This window comes from Arvicola amphibius, chromosome 4, assembly GCF_903992535.2.
Source record: "Arvicola amphibius chromosome 4, mArvAmp1.2, whole genome shotgun sequence".
Classification (NCBI taxonomy): domain Eukaryota; kingdom Metazoa; phylum Chordata; class Mammalia; order Rodentia; family Cricetidae; genus Arvicola; species Arvicola amphibius.
This window is the reverse complement of record NC_052050.1, coordinates 127,802,876-127,808,871: the sequence shown is the minus strand read 5'-3', so window position 1 is coordinate 127,808,871 and position 5,996 is coordinate 127,802,876. Positions and strand designations below refer to the sequence as shown.

The 5,996-nt window shown below is 45.0% G+C and overlaps 1 long non-coding RNA gene across 1 annotated transcript; it reads right to left on the bottom strand.

Moving 5' to 3' along the window:
- Nucleotides 1–1,319: 1,319 nt before the first annotated feature.
- On the bottom strand, nucleotides 1,320–3,393 carry LOC119812993. The gene is made up of 2 exons (XR_005285140.1): nucleotides 1,818–3,393; nucleotides 1,320–1,527 (listed from the first exon to the last, which is right to left on the bottom strand). It is a non-coding gene; the product is annotated as an uncharacterized LOC119812993 (long non-coding RNA).
- Nucleotides 3,394–5,996: the final 2,603 nt, after the last annotated feature.

Here is a 5,996-nt window from a genome sequence, read left to right as displayed (position 1 = left end):
CCATGCTTGCCCGAGATTTCTCATGTAATCAACTTTGCAACCTAAGTTGATATATAGCTACAATCATAAGTTATGTATTCTTCATGCAGAACTATGCATGTGTATCATTTGACAAAAGCAGCAAATACAGATGCTGAAAGCAACCTTCTAAAATTAATACCCACTGTAAATGCTGAATGTAATATTTGGATATTGGTTAATAAACAATGATATTTACAGTACTGTTTGTTGTCTTGGTCGGTTGGGATTGGTTGGGGGCTGGTGACTTAATCCCTTGTTAAAGATGTCTGTAAAGTCTCCCACCCCTTCCCCATGTGATGCTTTCTGTGCCGCTCAATAGCCCAGTACTACAGTATAGTATAGTACTGTACCACTGAATGTCAGAGCAAAGCCCTTTGTTGAAGGCAGGCAGAGACAGACACAGAGATACACATTGGTGGGCATGGACAGACACACAGAGAGCACACAGTCACAGACACAGGGACAGATCCACAAAAAAAGCCTCTAGGCAGGCAAGACTTACACAACATATAAACAGAGGACAGAAGACACACGAGCAGAAAGTAGAGAATTCAGATCCGGCCTTGCTCTTAGTTAGATGACTCCAGGGAAAAGTGCTTTTATTTCTTTCCTTAATGTGAGACCGATGTGTTTTTGGTGACTCAGGGTTAATCACTAGTGTGTTTAAACCATGCGTACCCTTAAGTAAATTATTTCTTTTAATCTTAAAAAACCTCCTTAAAGAAAAAAAAAGCCAGTTGCTTAAAATTCTCATTAACACCTGGTGTTACCTTTCTCATTTTCCTCTGAATGCAAAGTATTCTAATGGGTCTGTTGTTCTTGTAATTTGGATATCTCTAGTTACTAATGATGCTGGTCTTTTCATGCGTAATAGAGCTTGACACCTAAGCAGGTCCACTCGGTCTTTACTATATATAATGCGCGATGTGCAGCTCAGAGGCACGGAGAGCTGGGAAATGTTTATCCCAGTCAAGATGCAAGGCTAGGGTACCAGTGAGGACAACCAGAAAATACTGGCCTTTATTATTGAAGGGATCCAGAATATGCTGATCTAAAATATGCCTCTTTGTCACGAGCAGTGCTCTGGGCTGAAAGCAACTGAAGATCAGGAGATGCAGGAAAACTTAGACTCTCTTAATCCTGCCTGAAAATCATGGTAAAACTCCCCGTGGTGGGGTTTCTCCCCGAGTTCTCTGCTGGCATAAACCCCACCCACCATTACTTTCCTGTTTCCTAATCACTTTCACAACCCCACTCTCTTTTGTTACAAAGACATAATGGGACCCCAGTTTCATGGGGCTAGTTATTAGGATGCTTTCTTTATTGCCTTGCAATGGATAAATGAAACATGCAAATCTTTTTGAGTTTTTTCCCCTACTCCAAGTACCACGCTCTGTGTCCTTGTCTTTCCAGATGGAAGAATAAACACATCGAGTTGCTTTGACGTTCTTCCTCTATTTCAGCTGCCGTCAGGACAAATTTCACAGAGGAATTAGCTTCCTAGAGCTGTTGCAAGAAGTTACCATAAACGTGGTGGCTTACAACAAAGATTATTCAACTCCGGATTGACGGTGGGAAAACCTGCATAAGGCCCAAACTAGACCCTCTGAATGTGGGTGACTTGGGCAGCCTGTGGGGTCACTGGCACCAGGATTTATCCCTACTGCTTGTTCTGGCTTTTGGAGATCATTCCCTTTGGAGGGATACCTCGCTCAGCCTAGATATAGTGGGGAGGGCCTTGTTCCTGCCGCAGAGGGATGTGCTAGACTCTGTTGACTCCCCACGGGAAGCCTTACCCTCTCTGAGAAGTGGATGGCAAATTTTCTTAGTGTGTTGTATCTTCAGAGCAAGAAGTTGGGACGTGTGGAGTAACAAGACACCGAGTCTTAGGGACTTTGGTCCTGGGTTTCTTATCTTCTTTGTTTAAGGGCTTCCTGACAGCATTTTGGCAGACATCACCTTCTTTAGAGATCAGAAAGTTTTGGAATTCTGCTAGTCCTTTTGGGCCCCAACCTCTGAAGCATCCTAGTATCTGCCAGTCCAGGAATAGCCACCCCACTCTCTTTTCTTCTTTACAGTAACCAAGTTGAGAATACACAGATTGAACTCCACAATGCATCCCTGAAAAGACCTGTACTTCTCAACAGTCCTCCTTGGTGTAGATAGCAAGAATGCTCCTTACTTAACATTGGTGCACTCTGCTGTGGGTCAAAACCTTGTCTGGCATTCTTGCTATGGATTCGACTCACATAAGCCTTCCACCTTCACCCAGAGTATCGGCAGCTGCTTCGGTGGTCACAGCGTCTCTCAGCAGGTGTGGAGCTTACAATCAGCATCCACTTCAGCTGATTTCTGACAGAGGGTGGCTACAAAGGAGCTATTCAGCATCCTCACAATACAGCTGTTGCCTAGGAGAAAAAAAATCATAATTTTTCTCGTTGTTGTATTATGATTGTACCTGAAAGTATCCGATTTCCAAATAGGTTCCAATTCTCATGATGCTTTAGTCAGATTTCCAGTGCAGTGACAAAATGCCAGAGATAGATCAAATCGAAGGGAGAGTGGGTCCAGGAGTTTCAGGCTGTGGCTGTCTGGCCACCAGTTAGGTCTGTGAGAAGCAGAAAATCATTGTGGGGAGCAGGGGCGTGCAGTAAGGCAATGCTGTTCAAAGAGAGGAGAGAGGAGAAAGCATAGGGTAGGAGGGGGGGGCAGAATTAGACTTTCCCCAGTATGTGGCCTCTAATTGATTATCCAATATCCAATATCTAGTGGTCAGTCCTAGAAACATATACATTCAAGCACATTAGATAGACCCAACAGGTATTATTTAATTAAATAAAAAGAGAACATGAATTTGAGAGAGAATGGGGTGTGGGAGCATGAGAGAGCTGGAGGGAGGAAGGGGGAAATGATATAACATTTTGAAAATCAAACAAGTTGCATACTTCCAATACACAGTGGCACAAATACTGTCATTCAGAAGGGGGAGGTGGAGTCATGGAGAAGAAGGATCAGACCAAAAGCAAGATGGGAACTCAGTTAAGCAAATATTAAAAGCTGTACTTCTGTGACTAACAGCTGTACATATGATACTGGGATATGAGCTCCGAAGACTTGCAGCAGCCCCCCCCCCTTTTCTGGCAGGAGCCCACACATCTCTTTCTTCAGCTGGCTCCACTTGCTGGCTGCAGAATTCTTGAGTAGTCAGTCCAGGTTCCCGATCTTCCTGGGGTTTCCAAAGCAGGCTCGGCTCCGGTCTCGCACATCGCCTCCTAGAAGCTGCCTGCGAAGACTCTGGTTCTGCCACAGGCCGCCGAGAGACTACCAAAGCCTCTTTCAAAACTTCCTTGGAAACCTTGGTGAACCCATGACTCATGCACTCTGCATCCAGGCGAAACCAGAATCAAATGGGGCAATGCAATTTCTGGGGTCGATTTCAGCAGTAGCCGGCTCTACTTGGAGCTGACTACAGCAGCCTGCAAATGCCTAGACAGCGAAACATGGGGAAACAAAACCAGGGAAATGATTTGCTGGGCGGCTCAGCGTGAGAACGGTATACCACAGGGCTCTCTTTTCACCAAAACCTTAAACCTGAGAACATGGCTGGGTCTTGCTGATTCCAGACACGCCCTGTGGCATCTTTTCTAATGTTACACTGCAAAGTAAAGAGCTCCTTTTTGCTTGGCACACATGTACAAAATGTCTATTGGTTATTTTCATCCCCATTACCCCCACAGCCCCCTCCTACCCTTCCTGAACCTCCCTCCTCATGCCTTTCCATTTTCATGTCCTGTTTTGATCAGTGCCACTAGCATGAGCATGCTGGCTTTTTTAGCTGTTGTCAAATGTCGCTAATTTCTTAAGCAGGCACACCTTCCTCGGCTACAACTTTAAAACTATTATGATCTAATTATCAGCTATTTCCCACGGGCCCATGCCTTACCAGTTTGGTCTCCAGCTAGTTACTGGAATTTCATGAGGTAGGATCTCCTGGAGAAGGCTAAACGTTTCTATAGATCCTGGGAATCTTATCTCTGGCCCTTCCTGTCCCTTGCTTTGCTTCCTGTCCCCTGTGAAGTGAAGAATGCCTCTTCCTCACACGTTTACCACCTCTGTGTTCTGTGCAGTTGCAGGGAGCCATGCACCCATGGAAACTCTAAGACCATGCATGCGCTGTCAGTCTTCCTATAAATCAGCTGTTCTCAACCTGTGGTCACAACCCCGTTGGGAGTCATGACCCTTTCACAGGGGTCTCATATCAGATATTTACAGTATGATTCATAACCATAGAAAAACTGTCATTATGAAGTAGCAACAAAAATAATTTATGGTTGAAGGTCATCACATGAGGAACTACATTAAAGGGTCACAGCATTAGGAAGGTTAGAACCATTGCTTGAAGTTATTGTCTCGTCCCCCAAAGACCTTGTTTCTAGCTGAAACCATATCAGCCACTCTCTGCCATCCACGTGCCTGTCTGCGTTCTGGGCTTGAGATCCCAGCTCACCTGCCGGTTAAACAGCACTTGCAACAGCCGGGGCTTTTTCTAGTTCCTCCAAAACTTCCCTAGCTCATCCCATTGATTCCAGCTGACCTCATTTCTTGGTACCAGGTTTTTCCTGTCAGACAGGTTTCTGCCACTGACTCAAAGCAATGGCGCTAGGTCCATGTAAAGAGGAGATGCTCATTTTGGTCCTTGGTTCCCGGGGTTTCAGCCCACAGTTTCTTGAACACGTTACTATGGTAAGGTAGAATCATGTTGGGGATGTGGTAGATGAAAGGCGCCTACTTGTTGGTGGGACAGCGTCCCAGAGAGTGAGGAACAGGCTTGAGTACTGATAGCCTGCCCCTTTAAAGGCACCCCCAGAGATGTACCTTACTTTCCCCGCTCAGCCCCGCCTCCCAAGGTTTTCACCGCTTTCCAAGGGAACAATCAATAAGGGAATGAAGTTTCCAATAAATGAGCTTTCCAAGGTATTTAAGATCCAAATCGTAAGGCATGAAGTTCAGGGGATGTTTCAACTTCTCGCAGAGAGATACAATCCTCTAGGCAAAAGTAGCTAGCTCCTTTTTCTCTGTAACACTTCCTGGGTTCTCCATTTACCGAACTATGCCTTAGAGGTTTAAGCTTAATCTGTTAGGGGTTTTCTAACCCTTTTTTATTTATTTTTATTTTGTGTTTATGTCTTTCCTTCCTTCTTTCTTCCCTCCTTCCTCCCTCTCTACCTCTTTTTCTTCCTTCCTTCCTTCCTTCCTTCCTTCCTTCCTTCCTTCCTTCTTCTTTCCTCCTCCGCCTTCCTTTTTTTTTTGCCTGCATCCATGGAGGCCAGAAGAGGGTATCAGACTCTCTGGAACTGGAGCTACAGGTGTCACATGACTGCTGGGAACTCAGCCCAGGTCCTTTGGAAAAGCAACCAGTTCTCTTAAGAGCTGAATCCTTTCAAGCACTTTTTCCATGCTTGGTAAGATGGTGATGAGCCAGGGCAATGGCATGAGGCACTTATTCTACAGGATCTGAGACTTGCTTGGACTGCTTCTAATCCATGATCTCTCTCTGTCTCTGTCTCTGTCTCTGTCTCTCTCTTTCTCTCTGTGTGTGTGTGTGTGAATGTCTTCAAATGGTCATGCGTTCATGAAATTTGCAATAACACAATATTTGACAAGTTAAAAGGAGTGACTCTTTTCATCTTGGCTTCCTTTCTGTTTCTATTTTCCTTGTGTTGGCATTGGGAGTGGCCCTGAGTAGCTTTGTACTTGGCTTAATGACATTTGTGTAGGGAATGCATTTAGTTTGGGTTAAATGGGGTATATTTATGTGGTTTCTGTCAGGCAATTTCACATATGGTTGAGTTATGAATAGCCACCATGCTGAGGGACGACTTCCAGGAATTTTCCCAAGCCCACAGGGTTGATGTGCCTGATGTCAAGACAAAAATGTGCAGAGCCAAAGAAAGCATGGCAATTTGTACCAGCAT